Source organism: Caretta caretta, chromosome 10 (genome assembly GCF_965140235.1).
Source record: "Caretta caretta isolate rCarCar2 chromosome 10, rCarCar1.hap1, whole genome shotgun sequence".
Lineage (NCBI taxonomy): Eukaryota > Metazoa > Chordata > Testudines > Cheloniidae > Caretta > Caretta caretta.
In genome coordinates, this window is record NC_134215.1 from 54,299,701 (window position 1) to 54,318,736 (window position 19,036).

At 39.5% G+C, this 19,036-nt stretch overlaps 1 long non-coding RNA gene across 2 annotated transcripts in view; it reads left to right on the top strand.

Annotated features, from left to right (window-relative positions):
- Positions 1-18,450, top strand: part of LOC125643802 (uncharacterized) — an 86,194-nt gene extending 67,744 nt beyond the window's left edge. For both annotated transcript variants that reach the window (XR_012670219.1, XR_007358828.2), the window contains 3 exons: positions 716-815; positions 14,379-14,487; positions 16,488-18,450. This is a non-coding gene — a long non-coding RNA (uncharacterized LOC125643802). The remainder of the gene's footprint in view (positions 1-715; positions 816-14,378; positions 14,488-16,487) is intronic.
- The last annotated feature ends 586 nt before the right edge of the window (positions 18,451-19,036 follow it).

Genomic DNA, 19,036 nt, shown 5'->3' on the forward strand with positions numbered 1-19,036 from the left:
TTTTCCAGCCCTCATGTGCCCTTTCATTGCAGGTGGGCTGCATGAGAATTCTGCATGTGTCCCAGCTGCAATTTAATCTGTATTAGCCCTTTCCATTGTCTTCATTCATAAGCAGACCTCGGGTGGATGCTGGGCAACTGGGCATTGGTCCCCTGGGCAAGGCTCTGCCATGGTGTGGAGCACCAGTGGCAGCTACAATTTTTCTTTGTCACGGTTCTGCCTGCTTGTGTTAGAGCAAGCAGTTTGCAGTGGTGTTGTTGCCCTGTTGATCTCAGGGTATGAGACGCCCAAGATGGATGAAGTAATATCTTTTATTGGACCAACTTCAGTTTGTGAGAGAGACAAGTGTTCAGTTACCTTTTCCAGACCTGAAGAAGAGCTCTGAGACACTCAAAAGCTTGACTCTTCTACCTGAAGTTGGGGCAATAACAGATATTACTTCACCCACCTCTCTCACTTAGAACAGGGAGAGTAATTAGATCTGTTGCTCACCTTGCCTAGAGATGTTGCTGCAATTCCATAGGCACCAGACATCTCTAAATCCTCTTGCTTTTGGTTCTTTGTTTTGTCTTAAGAATTCATCTGAGCTAAATGGCAGCAGTTCCCCAAAACATTTGGTAGGTTATGTGGAGAAACTGGGATGACAGAGCTATGTCTGAAGTTCAGTCAGATGTGCATGATATCTAGCAGCAAACTCTGTTCACTTCTGAATTAGATCCCCGTTTGAACCCGGACCTGCAGAGATTGCTAGGATAATGCATTGCTTACGTAATGTGACCCAGTGCTACTCCACTGAGACTTCAGAACTGCTGTAGGTAAGTCCAGTCTCATTTTCGTTTAGCCACCCTTTCCACAAATCTCTCTCACACCATCTTCAATAAATTGTATGAGGTGTTTGATGGGGGGCCTATTAGAGATTTGTCTGTGCACAGTTCGGATTAGAAATGCATCTGCTTCTAGAAGCCTGCTAATAACTTCCCTATCAATTGGGAAGTATTTACACTTCAAGGCTTTTTTGGTTTTGTTTTAACAGAGTAAAGACATGTCCAGGGTTTCCAACAGAGAATGAAGCTCTGAAATGTTACTAGGACTTCAGCTAAGTTTACTGGAGGGGTGTGTGTGTGTTTGGTTGGTTGGTTCAGTTATTATCAGTGCTGATTCAGTATTGAGTTTCCAAACATGACACCTATATTCCAAAAGTCCCACTTAAATGTCCCTTGTACTTGGTAATTTGAACAATGAAGATTCCAACAAGTTGGAATGTTGATATCTTTTGAAGGAGGTGTATGTGTCTTGATAATGGATCTTAAATGCTGGAAAAGTTATGAAAACCCCTTCATATTAAGGTTCCAGTAGATTGCTAAAATGTAACTTCCTGAAGTCTGATATGCCTAAATAAAGAGGGGGAAAGCTCTGTTGTTGATGTATATTATATCTGTTCTCATCTTTGATCTGCTGCCATAAGAGACCCCATTCCCAATACAGCTGTTAGTATCCGGCGGCATCTACCGTTAATTGGTACTGCTGGTGTAGAATAACTGCTGCTGGTGTAGAAACCAGGGAATCGGTGATGCACGATAGACATGGGGTGGCCCTGTTAACCTTGGGGTCATGTCTTGTCGTCCATGGGAAAGGGTGTCAGCATCTGGGATTTGTGCAGCTCGGATGAAATTAATATGTACTCTACAGACTTTCTGATGGCCTCAGAAAGGAGGAGTGAAGTTCTGGAGATTCTAGGCCAGTCTGGTGTTAATCCACAGATTGCAGTATGGGGAAATGGGAGACTAGCCAAAATACAGGTTCTTGGGAGAAAAAAGGCTCATCCACACAAAAGAGAAACTGCTTTTTTGAGGTTGCCTGTATGGTCCTATGTCATTAGGTCTCTGTAGTATGTTGCTTTTAGGTGACAGCTGGTAAATAGTTATGAGACCCTGTGTGGAGGAGAATGAATAGTGTTAAACCAAACCCAGGCATGCTCAGGTTCAGAAATAATGTTTGAGTTTACCTTCTACTTAACCATCCCCCCCCCCAGTAAAACTGAAATGAAAATTAAATTAAGAAAAGATTTCTATCTTTAACGCACCCATCTTCCACTGACTAATGGAGGAAGGTCAGTACAGAGATCTGTGCTTACCTTAGTTTTCATTATAGTTTTGCAATTCACCTTTTAAATTGTTATATTATACAGATTAGACACTGATTAATCAATGTGTCCCAACAGCAGCCCAAGAATCTCCAGACTTCACAAAATTTATGGGAAAAACTTTACTGTTTCAAGATTGACTAATTTATTGAAGGTATTGACCAAGGGTGGGAGGTGGGGAAGTCAGGAGGGGAGAGAGGGAAAAGGAGTATTGAGGCACTGGAACATAAATGGAGCCAGCAATTAGGGATATGTTTGACCTCAAAACTATGGAACAATATTGAATGTCATGCACTAAAAGACCTCATTGAATGACTGTACAATTTTCCAAAGTATTTCATGAATGCATTGGATTAGAAACTATATATCCGAAGTAGAGCATTCAAGAAATGCATAACTAGAGGTGTAAAGGATCTGATGTGTAATTTCTACACAGTTAAGGAGCCATCAAAACATTAGGAGCTTGTGGGAAAAGTTTATTAGGAATTTACTTTAACATTAGGGCCTTTTGTTGCCCCAGAATTATTATATCTGGGTTCATTAACTCAAAGCTTTCACTTACTGATTCACCAGAGTGCATTATCCTATGAGCCTCCCTGTTAGCAAAATGTCTGATGCTAATACCTTGGGAGTCATCTACATCTCCCAGAATAGAAAACTGGGACAGTGGGTTAACTGACATTGTAGCTCAATTAAAAAGGAAGAGTTCCCCAAGTTTGCCATTTAGTATTTATGTGCAGAACCATTTGACCCCTGACTATGGAATGGGGATGCATGAAGGGAGCTCTATTGCTGAAACAATTAGAGATGGATGCCATTGTTACATGATGATGATTTTATAGTGCTGTGATGGTCTTCTGTTACATATTGAGTATCTATTTCATATGACTTTTTTTTTTCTATTCAGTTTTTTCTCTGAGCTTCACAGGATAAAGCAGTGAACAAATTTAATGTGTTATGGTACAGTGAATATGATTTTATAATGTACTTATCATATTTTTATTTCATTGTAATTGTTTTTTGTTTTCCTTCATACAATGAAACCATCTGATCAAATATTGTCTTTACATAGACGCCTTCCAGTTCTGCAGTGCGTATTCCAACCAGTGACTACAATAGGTTCACCATCCTGCACCTACTGAAGTCAATGGGAAGGTTGCCACTGACCTCAGTGGTACAGGGTCAAGACACACATGAATAAGACTTGCAAAGTTTAAAAAAATAACCACTTCAAATACTTTTCCTGATAAGACCTACATCATAACAATATTGTTACTAATTTGATTACAGGATTGGCAGATGCTTGACTTCAAAAATTTAAGTTGTTTTAAGTGTCCATACAGCCTCCTGTTTAGCTTTGATCTTTCATTTTATCTTTCCTTAGTTGCTTTAGATTAAAAGGGCCTAAAATGCAGATGGCACTTTTTACTTTGTAAAATAATGAGTAGCAGATCTGAGGTCTGCTCTCTCTTCAATGTCTGCATGACTATCATTAACATTAATTATTGGTCACACTAGATGAGCACCCTAGTGCTAACAGGTATCTAAGTTATTTCTCAAATGTTTGGTGCATCACTGCAGGCTATGCAGTTTTGCTTATTAAAACTGTTTCTTGATGGATACCTTACCATTACAAAGTACAACCACAAGTTGATGGTTTCTTCATGAAAAACACCAAGGTGAATTTTAGCTTATAATATTTGAGTCCTTGTGAAAAGAAAGCCAAATAGCTATTACAGAATCATATCTGCCAATTCTTACTATAGCTTTAATTAAAATTCAAGCTAATATCTTGAGTTATGGAGGTACTGGTTGTGTCTTAAAGGTGAGTTCCAGTTTGTACTTAAGGTAAGGATTCAGCTACTTTGTTCTGCATGAAAAATACAGCATTATCTTCTTTACTAGAACTGGTTGAAAATGTTCAGAAGCAAAATTTTCCCACTGGAAATGCCATTTTGTTGAAATCAAACTTTCTGTGGGAACGTGACTATTTCCATGAAATTTCATTTAGGAAAAATCAAAACAAAGCGTTTTGACCTTATTAGAATGGAATGTTTCAATTTTTCATTTAGATATAACTGCTCATTTTGTTATTTTATATTATAAATATAAAAATAAGGCCATCTAAACTAAACACTATCAAAAGGTTGATTTTTATCTAAATATTTAAATTTTATTGAAATGAAGCACTTCGATTGATCTGAAACTAAAGTTTTCCAAAAATTTCATTTTGCTGGAAACTTCAAACTTCCCATTGGGAATGAAAACTAATTTTGAAATTGTGGAATTTAATGCTAAAGAATGGCATAAATACCATCTCATTTGACACCTTTGTTGGCAAACTCAATAGAGAGGCCAAAGGCTCAATTGACATAGAAATGGAGCTATAGGACTTGCCATGAGAGAATCATTAATGGATTAATGATGCAGGCAATACTTTCCTTGACTTCAGTGGAAGTTTTCTTAGAGTGAGGACTGCAGGACTGAGTCCTCATGGCTCAGTGAAGTCTATGCATATCCAAATCTCCATGGTCTACAGGACTTTGGAGGATGAGAGAATTGAGGATCAGGGCCTGTTTTTGGAATTTAGCACACAGAGAAGCTTTCTTCTATTTATTTAAGTAGAGTATAAGGTGGTGGGTTTGCTGTCAGGGAAAATATCCAACAGGGAGGAGAACTGTAACTCTATCAGCTCAACTGAGTATAAATATTGGGCCACATGTTCAGCTCCTTCCGTGCTGCTTCCCCTCTTCCGAAGTGCCAAAATAGTGTCAGGCCCCCTGTGACCAAGTGCAGGGAGTGAACAGATGAGCCTGTACTCTTGTCACTCAGACACAAATTCGTTCCCCTGCAGAAAGCTGATTGAGGTAGTCCGAAAATCAGGCTGGTGGGTAGGGTGAGATAAAGAGCCAATTAGCTCATCAGCCCAGAAGGATGAGGAGACACAGGAAGGAAGTGCAGGGATAGAGGGAAGGCCTAGCCGAGCCCAGTCTCACAGGGTATGTCTACACAGGGATAAAAGACCTGTGGCACAGCCGTGGCTGGCCTGTGTCAGCTGACTTGGGCCAACTGTGAGTTTTATATTCCCCTCTAGACATACACCAAGACCTCAGGAAAGGGAGACCTCTGCTACGCTCAGGTCCTCAGGAGAGGGCCGAAAGCACAGAAGGTATTGTAAATAGACTGTTGCATGGGAACTGCAGTGGTGTTGCTGGAGGGAACTCTAAAAAATGGCACTGTGAACACACAACCAGTAGAGTCTGATCCGCTTTCTGTGGTGTGAAAAGGCAGGAGCAGAGCACACCCTGTTATACCCCAAATCCAATCACAGCCCAGCCCCTCCTCTCTGTTCACTCAGTAATGTGCAGCTTCCAGAGCCCAACTGGACCATTTATATGCTACCATTAAGCACCAACAATTTATTTTTTCTTAAAGAAAAAATAAATGTATAAAAACTATTAATCCAACATTAAGTTTGCAGTGATAACTCTTGCATACTTTGACTTTACATTTCTCAGAGTACTGTTAATTTAGCTGCATCGCTCCTTCTGTCTGTGTGATAATGCACATGAAACATACACATCATATTAAATTATAAAAATTATAGTATATAAGCAACACTGTATGAATCTTACCTTTTTCATTTCCCTGCACTTTATATTTTAACCTGTCAACTTTATAATGCATGATTTTTCACCCCCTTACAACAACATAGATACACATGCACTGGTAGGTGTGCATATATTTAGCAGTAAAATTCAGCAGCTCTTAACTGTACATGGTAACGCTACTGTTGAACAATAATTTTAGAGAAAATCAAGAGCCAGATTCACACATGTGTTATGTTCAAAAACATGCCATGAAAAAGACCCAGTCTGAGAGTAAACCTGGAATGATTTTCCTCAGATGATTATAACTTGTGACTTCCTGATTCATCAGCTGTGTAAAGAAGCATGTGTGGGAGAGGGGGAGGGGGAGGGGGAGGGGGAAGGAGTGTGGGAAGGCTAGATATAACTTTCAGGTGTTATGAGCCTGGGCAACAGCAAATGAGAGTAAAACATCACCACAGCTCAGAGCAGCCGAGAAACTGGTGTAACCATTCATAGCCTTATCCATAAGTCTGTTTTGGGGTCTCATTCAACAGATGGCCCCTCCAACTGCACAAAGTTTATACTGGTACACATGACTTATTTCCAGCTCTGAGGGAAGTGTGCCCCTTAATGAGTCACCAACACCACTTTCCATAACACTGTTTTTTCCATCACATTTTTCCATCCAAATACTGACTAGGCCAAGTCATTCATAGTTTGTGAGAGCTACACAAAATCACAGCCTTGTGTGATATGGGTACAGCATCTTCAGTGACTCCTAGCACTGTGGTGCGGTTGAACCCAGAGCATTCCATGTAGAGTGTGAGCGCTCCAGTAGGACACGGGCACATCAATAAGATATTTCAGAATGGGTGTTAGATCGTTGGCAGTTAAACAGGGCAGTTTTTGAGGTGTGTTTTTCCCCTGGGTACTCCACACTGTACATTAGGCAGATGAAGTGAAGTAATTAAAAGATGTGTCTGCAGGAAGTAGGAAGGAGAGAGGAAAGCAAAATGAAGAGATCTTCCCCGCTGAACGCGGTGACGTTGACTTCATTACAGCATTGGAGAAGTTTCTTCAATTGCTATTCTCCCAGAAAGCCAGGACCACCTCTGTGTCACAACACTCTGGCTGATTCAGGTGATTGTTGCTCCAATGAGGTGTTTCATGCCTGGAATTATTTCTTTGATGGAAGAAATTGAGAGCAGGAACAGATGGCTCATAACAACATCTTAATTCAGGAGAGCCGAAGTAGTATTTCATTATGGAGTAGTATTTTGAAATTGCCTTCAGGTGTTAGTTTAAGAGAGTAGAGAAAAAAGAAAAGTTAAAAAGATTTTTAAGATTTAGTAAAAGGGATAGAGCGGTACAAATCAGATCCAGTAATAATGCCCTACAAACCTGTCAGATTGTAGTAAAGTGACAAGAGCTAGCTAAAGGGAAACATTGCCCCATGTATGGTGATGGACTTGTTTCACTTTGATGAATCAACTGGTTTGAATTATTAGAAAAAATGAAATGAAATGTTTGCCCTGGTTCAGAATTTCCAAATGCCCCTTCAGGATAAAAGGACATGCATTATCTCTTTTTAATAATTTGAGACTTGATTTTATGCTATGCAAAATGTTATCTCTTTAAAGCACTAACATAAATGTTAAAACAAATTCATAGTGCAGCTGAGTTTCGTGATTAACAGGATTCCTTTAAATAATTTCTTTTCTTGCTAAACTTTCCCCCAAACACTGAGCTTCTGTTAATAAACATGTAATCCTAAAGGTTTATTATGCCATTTTCAAGAGGAGAATTCTTGGCTGCTATGAATGTCAAAATAAATTAGGATTAATCAGTCTAATTCCTCTGTGATTTTACAGTGTTTGTGTACTAGATTTTTTTAGGAAAATACCTGCCTTTCAATTTAAAGCCCTGTATTGTGCAGGAAAATTGCTTCCTGTCATTTTCCTGTCTCTGAAAGTTGTCTTTGGGATGCTGTTATTTTTATTAAACATGGAATCTAAATTATGTAAGAGACAAAGAAAGATCCATACACAAACACTTTAAATCTGTTTGTACACATTTGAAGAAAAGCTCTCATACATTTCTTAAAAACACACAAATTAATATTGCTTACTTTTCAGCAGGAGTAAATTAGGGTCTCAGAGACCTCCTTGGAATAGTCTGGAGTTAAATAATATTGCATGTTTTTCATTTTACCATGATGAATGCAGAGCTATTAAATAACCTTTTAAAGAGTTGGTGTAATTATCTGTAAACAGTAATGTTACAAAAAAAGGTCAAGTTGTCCTGCCATTAGATGTTTATGGATATTAACTGGATTTATGTTTCCATAAAAAAAGCACCGAGTAACTAGATTAATTCTACACAAACTAAACCAACTGTAGTAATATTTAGACACAATAAAATGATACCAATTAAAACAATTTTATTTTTTGTGTCATATTGATTAATGGTGCACTAAAATTAACCAGAGACCTTAAAATCAGGATGGTTGCAGGAAGGTATCCACATCTCAGCATTATTACCAACAAGAAGAGCAGTTAAGGGAAACAGCCCTGCAATAGTATGAATATTTAATTAATAATTAGTCATGTAATTTCTCCTCAGGAATTATTATCCCTCAAACTGGTTTGTGAATTTAATTATTAGCAGCCTTTTTGTTTCCATGTCCCCTCATTACTGTCAGGATTGATGTAACATAAACTTCATTAAAAATTAAAGCAAGAGTCTTAATTACAAGGCTACCCTGACTGAAGTCAGAATTAGCCAAGTCAGTGATGTGCAAATGAGTGCATTATTTAAGAAACATGCTGGAAGTAGTTATGCTAATGTGGAAGGTTCACAGTAGCAGACCTTTTCACTTGCAGTTGCATATTCATTAAATGCACTATGCAAATTTAATGTAGCAGCCTTAGTAATGTGGTGTTAATTTATTCAGATTTATTGAGTACGACTTATAAAAAAATACAAATTTAATTACTCTATCTAGTAGGATGATATTAGGAAAGATAGCAGAGGTTTAAACTGTGTTGATCTGGATTACTGCAGTTTGATGGAGGATGTGGTATCAGAGGACACAATTTTTTGATAACTGGGCTTGAAAGAATATTTGATTTACTTATGGAATGATCTAAGAAATCACTAAAATTGCACATGCTACTTCCCAATAGGAGAGTAAAAAAAGTCTCCGTTGTATTAACTTAAGAGCTAAAGCAGTGCTGAGTCCACAGTCTAATGGATGTAATGATCCTACTGAGACCAGTAAAGGTTATATATGGAGATCTATGGGAAGCAAACTGTCTTTGTGGGAAGTTCATTGGTAGTTACATGTTCCTCTGCGATGTCACTGATTATCAAGTTGAACAACAGGAATCCTATCTCTGTTCTCATGCTGTAACTGCGCCAGCAGCACAAGACAATTTATTAGTACTGGTTGATGTGAAGTTTAAGGGTTTGGTTTTTTCCTTTCCGCAGTTTATATATAAAACAAAAAACACGGTAAATTTACTATTATGGAGGTTTTTGTAACGGACACATTTTCCCATGAAGCCTGCATGTGGAAAGGAAAATGGTATAATTGGACCAAACTATTCACTGGAAACTTTGAAACCTACACTCTGAAAATCATTTGGATGGCTAGAGAGACACATGCCAGTGAGTGTAACCTGCTGGGTGGAATGAGATGTAGAAAAGCTGGGCTAGAACAATCTATTTCCAAGCTTTGATCTTCCCCTTTATTATAGTTACAATCTCTGGTGTCTGTCAAGATGCATAGCTGTAAGAGAATTATTACTATACACATTCAACTGATTGGTCTCTCAGTCAAGTGAACCTAATCAAGCTTTCTTCTTAGATGGTCCATAATAGTTTTCACGGGACAAACGGTGAACCTCTTACACGCATAGGTGAGCGGTGACTCACCTGAACTGTCCCAGTGTCTCCAGTGGGGCTGCTTATATAACTACTCACCAGTGTGAGAGAGAGGTTCATGGCTTGGGCCCGAATGAATATCTAAATGCTACCATTGTGTTCTCCAACTTGTGTAAATTGGACTTCATGTGACCTCTGTACATACATTGTCCGCACTGTTGTGCCATTGAAAACTGTGGGCATCTACTTGATGATAGTTCTTGGTGTGTTGTGGAGTGGGCACTTAGAATTAATTAATGGATAGAAGACCCAGTCCTATAAGGTACTGAGGCCTTCACTTCCATTCTATTCAGGTTATTTGACTGCAATCATCACCATAGTAACTGAGTGCCTTCCAGTAGTGCATTAAATCATTACTTTGCTTTGTAGGACCTATAGGCCTTGTCTACACTGGCAAGTTTCTGCACAGTAAAGCAGCTTTCTGCATTGTAACTCTTGAGGTGTGCACACTGCCAAGCCCCTTAGTGCACAGAAACTGCAGTTGCAGCGCTGTAAAAAAAACACCCCGATGAGAGGTGTACAGCTTTCTGCGCCAGGGCTACAGCATCGCAGTACCAGTGTAGACACCATGGTGATTACAGGGCTGCGATTGGTCTCTGGGAACAATGCCTGTTCTCGCCTCTCTGGTCATCGGTTTGAACTCTACTGCCCTGCCCTCAGGTGACCAACATGAGCCCCACCCCTTAAATTCCTTGGGAATTTTGAAAGTCCCCTTCCTGTTTGCTCAGTGATGCGTGCAGTGGTCTCAGCGCATCTTTCCAAGTTGCCATGCCTGCTCCATGTACCAGGCAATCCCCCGCTTGGAACAGTGCCAAGCTGTTGGACATCATCAGCATTTGGGGAGAGGAGGCTGTGCAGTCCCAGCTGCGCTCCAGCCATAGGAATTATGATACCTACGTACAGATTTCACGATGCATGACAGAAAGGGGCCATGACCAGGACACACTGCAGTGCAGGATAAAAATGAAGGAGCTGCAGAATGCCTACCACAAGGCACGGGAGGCAAACCACTGCTCCGGTGCTGCGCCCACAAGCTGCAAGTTCTACAAAGAGCTGGACATGATATTCAGTGGCAACCCCACCTTCTCTGCGAAGGCCACTGTGGATACTTCAGTAAAATCAAGGGGTAAAAATAAAAACATGCAAGGTTAGTTGCCTTGAGGCCTTTCAGCTGCTCCATTTTTTGGCTACCACCCTTAGGAACTGATATAATCCTAGGTGGGTTCCATGGTAGAATTCAGACTAGGAATTTAAAACAAAATCAAGTATCTGATTCTCCCCCCCCCCCCGGCACTGAGTGCGCACAACTCCAGCTGAAGTCAAAGGGAGTTGCAAGTACTCAGCACATCTATCAGAAATAGGATTTTCCCTTCCCAAGCCCTGGTAGGGTACAACTGCATCAGTAACACCAGTTCTCCTTTCTACTCTTGCTCTGCTGTCTCTGTTCCCCTGTATGGTCAGTCATTTATAATCTCTTTCTTTGCTGGTTGAAGCTGAGCAGTCTTTTCTGAAGTCACATGGGTTTTCTCCGTGGAAGAACAAAAGAGGTAAGCAGCACAAACTATTTCTTCCTTGGCCAAATGCTAAAGTTAGAAGGAGTTTTACTAAATTACCGTTGATTTCAGAGGATGATGAATTGGATCCCTCTCTCTAAATACACCTTCAGTTTGACAGTAAATTTTTACCCTCATGGTGTACACACGACTGTCTGGAGCTCCTTTAACCAGACTTACTTTGCATCAGTGGTGTAACAACAGAATCCTGAGATAGAAACCTTTCTAAGCAGTACCCATGTAGTTGCTACATGGTGTCATGGTTACAGGGCTAGTTGAACCTCTGACCTCTTTCAGCACATGCTCCTCAGGTATGAGGCCTCATATCTTTGCCTCTCTGTAAAGGAATCTCACAATTTTTCCCCTCCTAGACAGGGTCCTCCTGGGCTATCATATCCTGTAGATCAGGGATGGGCAAACTACAGCCCGAGGGCCAAATCTGGCCAGCCAGCCATTTTAAGCCAGCCCTCAAGCTCCCGCTGGGGTGCAGTGTCTGGGGCTTGCCCCGCTCTGGCACTCCAGCCAGGGAGCAGGGTCGGGGACTGGTCTATGTGGCTCCTAGAAGCAGCGGCATAGCCCCCCCCACCCCCCGGCTCTCCAATGAGAGCTGCATACAATTTCTATTCAAAGATATGGCCCTCAGGCCAAAAAGTTTGCTCACCCCTGCCATAGATCAACCATGCTTACCCTCAATAGGTCTGACTGGGTTCAGATACCTGCAGATCTTCCCTTAGAGACCTTGTGGCTTGAGGTGAATACAGTGACTTGAAACAGCTTTCTTAAAGCAAAGTATTGTTTAATCTTAACAGTAGGAACAAGACAAAGCATAAGAGAAGAGGGCTCTGAAACATTAAATGCCTATACATATATCTTTCTTACATAAAGCTTTAGGAGGCCAATCTTAACCCAGCCAGCGGGAAATGAGTCTGTTCCCCAGTAGTCTCTCTACCCCTGTCATTGAGGGCCTGTATTCTAATTCAGCCAAAGTTCTCTGTTCCAGTTTTTCCAGACTTGGATACCCCATGGTGACAAAATGGGATTTACTCCTTTCCCATGTTGGAGCAGTGAGCTCAGTAGTGTATTGGAGGTGGCACTTCAAAGAAAAAGGCTCTGGCATTCTCCCTCAAGTGTGGGTAAATGGGTGGCATGTGAAGCCATTGTCCCCTCCCTTGTGTTCATGCAGTCAACCCTTCTGGAATTAAGACCTCATAGTCCTATTGTAACAAACCTTACTGCCATTAGGTAAACAGAACATATATTCATAAATTATTACAGGCGGCTCCAAATCCATCCCAGATGGTACTGTTCAAGGATCCATTGTGGGGCTACATGTGTCTAGAATCATTCACACAGTGAAGTCTGCAGAATCAGGCCCTATAAGCACAAAGTAAAATTCACCCCACAGACAAGGATTTATGCAGGCCCTGTGTACCTCATGAATTGATTGATTGATTAGTCCAGAAAAGCCTTGCTAAGCCTTTTGCATTGAGATGTATTACATTCCCATGCAGTTGTCTGACTACTCATTTCTGAAAAGAAAGATGCCTAGACCAGCTATTAGGCAGACTCAAACCTGGTTTCCTGTCACATGCAAAGTTTCTCACTTCATACCTGTCACAGAAAAGGACTGACTTGTTGGAAAAAGAGCACATCTGGACTTACTACATATTTATCTGATTGCATTTTAACTGGGGACTTTTTGTTAACAGCCACACTTGCTTTTCAACAGTTGGACTGAAGTAAAATCTCAAACTCGGCCTTCATAGCATGGGTGGGGAGATTAAATGTACAATGGATGCTGGGAATGGTTGAATGACTAGACATTTACATCTGTTTAATTAAGAACTAGCTCATTTCAGCTGAGATCATGCTGGGAATTACAACACTTTTGTGATTCAAATTCCAGTAAGGTTATAAGAGAAATAGTTTGGTGTCTTTTCAATCCCTAGCAGGCAGTGGTGCACATCGCAAAGCTAATAAATGATTGGCAGAACTGCAAACTAAGGATTTTGTCATTATCTGTAAAAAGGTGTCTCTAAAGTAGGATTTGGGTCAACCATGGGTATGTGAAATCATACATGCAGGTGACAGTGAGTGAGTGATTGCTTATAAATATTATCCATCATTTGGCACCAAGGTAATTCTGGCTTCATCCCTAGAAGGTATTTATTCTATTAATGACCTGTTCATCTACCTTAGGTACTTGCGTTGCCCTCAGTATGTCTGTGTGCTTTGCTATCTTTAATGTATTTATCCTCACAACACCTCTGTGAGGTAGAGCAGAGCTATATTCCCCCTCTGTAAAATGGGGAACTAAGGCACAGGCAGGCTAAATGACTTGGCCAAGGTCACACAGGAAGTCTGTGGCAAAGCTGGGAATTGAATCCTGGTCTCCTGGGTCTCAGACTCATGTCCTAACTACTGTATAATCATCCTCTCTGTCCCCCATTTTGAATTCTTTCCAAATAAGCACACCTCTGTAACTGACTAATGGTCCAGCAGTTGCACCAGCGGGGGGGCTTTGTTCCTGCATCAGCCTGCGATTTACCTTGAAGTATGTGGACTGGTAATCCTTGTAATTCTTCTTGCTATTGTAAATACAACTACTGTTATCTTTCCATAGACATTACTAATCAATGTTTGAACTCAATGAGGCAATCACCTCAATATCCTGCAGCAGGGAGTTCCATGGATTTGTTACATGTTGTGTTACCTACCAGTGGAATTGAGTGTCACATTCTTCTTGTACCATGGGAGACAAAGCTGGCCTTAGCATTTCAAAGTGCTTGTGCTACTTACCCTCTCTGCAGCTTTTTCTGCAGATAACCACAACACACTACTGGCCTGCTTATATGATACAGCTGGAATAAATGGGACAGCCTTACTATGGATCCAAAAGTTCTTGTTCAATGATGGATAACTTCTCTTTCCCAAAAGTTCTCACCTGTGGGGTTCCACGAGGATCAACCATATAACTGCTGCTCTGCTGAACATGACAAAACTTGAGATGTAGTAAGGGTCACTGCCAGCAAGATATGAATGATAACCTTGATCACAAAATGGTAGCCAGTTTTTATTAAGAATACCAAACATCATGTTTTCCTTTTTTGTTTCTAAATATATAAAAATGGTTCCATCTGTTCCAAGGGAATTTCAAGGCCTCTGTTAGACTCTATTTGGAATCTTTTTCTCCACCTTACATCAAAAGGAAGCTGAAAGAGTTAAAGTGCTTTGCTAAAGGAATTCTACTCACTAGGTATGTACCAAGGTCTCCATTTATCAGATGCTCCTCCCCCTCCATGCTGACTTTGCATATGCAGCTCTAACTCATGAATAAAGGTTTGCATGGAGGGAGATTAATTTCATGATACAAATCCTGACAGCTATAACAGGCTGTGGTTTTCTGGGATAATACTGCAATTCAGATTTCCTACTGCTTGAAGCAATTATTTTTCTGGTAAGTTGTACTGATCCTATGCAAGGATTTTTACAGGTGTCTTTGCATCCCAGAACAAAGATATGAAGCCTAGAGCTACTTTTTTTCTCATCATTGCTGTAACTCTGTTATGTATAAGTTATTTTAGTGGCCCTGTCTCTGTCAAGTCTCTGGGATTTACAGTCTCTCTAGCCCTCTTTGCCAGACTTTCAGGCACTCTTTCCTTAACAGAAGATGATTTGCCATATGGTAAAGTGGGTTTGCACACCATTAGATGTTTTTAATTGCACTGTGTTTACAAAGTGCTCTGTAAATACTTACATATCCTATTCTGCTAGAAATGATTTTTTGTACTGCATTTTCCTGGGTCTATTCCAAATGATGCCACTATGAGAAATTATATTACACTTGCTGCCATAAAATGCCATTCAGAGCTTAATGACTCCATGCCCAGCATGGGGTGTGTCAAGATCACCTCTCTCATGTCCATAAATAAGGCATCAAAAGGATTACTCCAAAGCATTCAGGAGAGTAGGTCAGATTGTACTCTGAGATGAAGACCCAGTCTGCACCCAAAGTAGCACTGTTCAGGGTGGATAAAAATCAGTGATTTTTTTTTTTAAAAAAAAGACGTTTTTTATTTAAATCGGATTTTTTAATTTAAATTGGATTTTTTGATTAGATGCTTTTTGAGAAAAAAAACCTTTTAAGATACATTACAGTTCAAAGCTATCTCATCATGGAATAGGGATTATAAATTCTAGTTCTATATATTGGGACAATATATTCATGTAATGTTTAAGAAAAGTTTTGTAAATGAGTTCCAATAGTTCACAGATTAGGGATCCAATCTTATGGGGTTCCAGGGGCTTCTGTGTAGATTACTTTGGTTAATCTTTCTATTTACCCAATGGGACTTGGTGCTCAGTCTAGAAGATGCCATCAGAGATACTTAGTTTTGTAGTTCTCGGACTGTGGATTTGTGTCTCCAGAGATAACATGCTTGTTAACAGCAAAAAGGTTTTAAAATAAATAAATAAATAATAGAGGTGAGACATTTGTCTACACAGAGTCAATCCCTTACCTCTCTAAAAGTGCAAAATTTCAAAAAAGTTCAATGAATAGAAGATTTTGTTGGGGGCAGAATAGATCTGGACAAGGAGAAAAAGTCTGGAGATAAATGTGAGCAGGGAGGGACAGGCAGCAGAAACAAAAGTGAAACTGAGCAGCATATTCCAGAAGTCTTGAGGTCTTTCTGACTGTAGCCTTCATTGATTTGAGATCTACCATACCATTCTCTCACTAGAAGGGAAAAGCTATAATGGCAGCAGGCCATAAAAAGAGACCCAGTTTGGGAATATTTTAATGAAGTTCCCCTACATGTGGGTAAGACAGGCACGCATGCAAAATGCAAACAGTGCAACAAAGAAATGCAAGACCCGGTTGCCCAAATGAAATGTCATGAGAAGTGTTCCTTCTCAGGAGGAAGCTGTGTTGAAGTTGATGAAAGGAACATGTCTGAACATGCAGGATCTTCAGGTTGATAAACTTTTTTATTTCATACTTGTTTCTTAAGGACTGCCTGTCTTCCTTCTGGACTATTTTTGAATTCTCATGTTTTCAGCAAAAAATATAGTTGTTAGTCTATGGTACTATCATTTTAGATGTTGTGATAAAAAATAAATAGCTGAAATAGGCAGATCTTCCTTTTACAATTTTACCTTTAAAGTAGTGCTGAGTGTCAGTGAATGCAATGAGTAATACTAAATGAGCAGTATGGTAATAATCATTAAAGAACTGCACTGACTTATTTTGTTTAGGAGAATCTATCCTCAACATACAGGATTCTGAAGACTATCCACCGTCAAGATCATCATCATTTTCTATAGTTTCAGAGTTATCTGCAAATGGTGTTTCAGTCACATCATGTATGTCACATAGCCACAGTATATCACCTGCAGCAAAAACGGAAAAAAAAAATCTCCATCCAGAAACAACCATAGATAAATTTGTGATGAGAACCAGCAGATTACAAAAAGAGGTAATTGATTAAATATTTGTGCGGTTTGTTTATGCAAGAAACTCCTTTCCATATGATTGAGAACTCACACTTCATTAACATGGTTCAGTCATTAAGACCAGGATACAGTCCACCCAACAGAGCAGATGTTGCAGGCAAATTTCTGGATAAAGTGTATGAAAGAGAAATTGAGCAGTGTGCAAAAGGTCTAGAGGTGAAATTTTTAACCTGATTCTTGATGGGTGGAGCAGTGTCCACAATGATCCTGTTGTGTGTGCTTGTGTGACAACAGAAGAAGGGAATGTCTTCCTTGCAGAAACAATTGATCAGGAAATGTGCACACACAGCAGAATACTTACAAGAAGTAGCAGTAAAAGCTATAACAAACTGTGGGGTGAAAATTCAAATGTCTAGTATGCAGCTTGGTCACAGACAATGCTGCAAATGTATCCAAGATGAGAAGAAATCATTTAGAAGAGAGTGAAGAGAGTCCCAAGTTAATAGCGTACAGTTGCAGTGCTCATTTGATGCTCTTCCTAGCCAAAGACTTCAGTGTTCCAGAAATAAAGGCTAATGTTGTTGAAATTGCAAAACACTTTTGTAACAACCACTTTGCAGCAGCGGCTCTGAAAAATGTGGGAGGAACCAAGCTAACTCTCCCACAAGACGTGTGATGGAACTCGGTAGTGGACTGTTTTGAGCACTATATCAAGAACTGGCCTAATCTGATGAGAGTTTGTGAACAAAATAGCAAAAATATAGATGGCACTGTCACAGCCAAAGTTCTCAACATGGGGCTTAAGAGAAATGTTGAACACATGCTGAGTACACTGACGGCTATTTCTGTAGCCTTGAACAAAACGCAGGGAAATAGCTGTTTTATTGTTGGCGCTGTTGACATTTGGAAGGAACTGAGTGAGAGCTTAAAAAGAGAAATATGCAATGACAGAGTTAAATTACAAGCATTAAAAAACCCCGAATTGGATAAGCACCATCTCCAGCTCATTTTCTTGCAAATATTCTCAGTACTCAGTACCAGGGTCAAACCTTAACTGCTGAAGAAGAGGAGTTGGCTATGACATAGACATCCAGCAATCATCGCTCCATAATGCCAACTATAATAAACTTCAAAGCTAAGGGTGAACTATTCAAGAAATATATGTTTGATGATGTTTTGAAGAAAGTCACACCAGTGAACTAGTGGAAGTCACTTAAGCACTTGGATTCAGAGACTGTTGAAGTGATAATCTCACTTTTAACACCAGTAGCTTCTTCTGCCAGTGTAGAAAGAATATTTTCTTCCTTTGGACTAACTCATTGCAAATTGAGAAATCCTTTGGGACCTGAAAAAGCAGGAAAGCTTGTTTTTCTTTTCCAGATTGGGAACAAGCAGGAAAATGAAGGTGAAAACGACTGAGTTAGCTGCAGAAACCAATATTTTAAGTTTCTCATATTGACCTAGCTGACAGTCTATTTAATTTTTTTTCAAAAAATATTTCATTTAACTATTTTAGTTAAAAATAATTTTAACAAAAACCTGATTTTAAAAAACTTGATTGTTTAACTAAATTCAAAAATTCATATGCTTGTTTTGTTAAAATATTATGTTTGCTGTTGAAGAAAAAAATCCAGAATACATAACGTTGTTGTTTTAGTTAAATAAAACAATTTAAATGTCTGTCTGGTGATGTTCTCCTCCTAATACAGCATGGCAAGAAAATCCTCCAAATGTTAATGATTAACCTGTTGAATTGGAGATAGTTCACCTCCAAATGACTTCATGAATATCTGTTTCAATTACCTTTGGTAAATGAATTAACCAACCAACCAATCATTCATTTTCTGATATAGCTGTAAAACTAATCTGAAAAGTTTTCAAAATAAACCACTTAAAATGTATAGTGTGTACCTTCTAAAAACGAAACCTACATCTATATTTGAGTTGTGAAAAATATGTATTAAGGTTATAACAACTAACAAGAATGCAGTTTTATGTAGAAATCCATGATTAAATAGAGTCTTCCTGACTAGTGGTTTAAATCAAATCCACCCTGGCACTGGTTAAACGAAAAGCGTAGCTTTAAACCAGTTTAGTTAGTTAAATGAGTTCAAACCTTTGCATGGACACACTTCTTTGGTGGCACAAGCAAAACCAATACAAACAATTTTAAACTGATAGAACTGTGATCTCTGTGTGTAAACAAAGCCTAACTCTTGAGATAGTGTCTTCAAAATAGACCTGCTGTCTCCCTTCTGCCAGGTTACATACAGAATAAAATGAAAGGACTATTTTGATACTCTGCTACAGTGCAGGTTTTATGCCTCCTAAGAGCAGTTGGTGGCAAATAA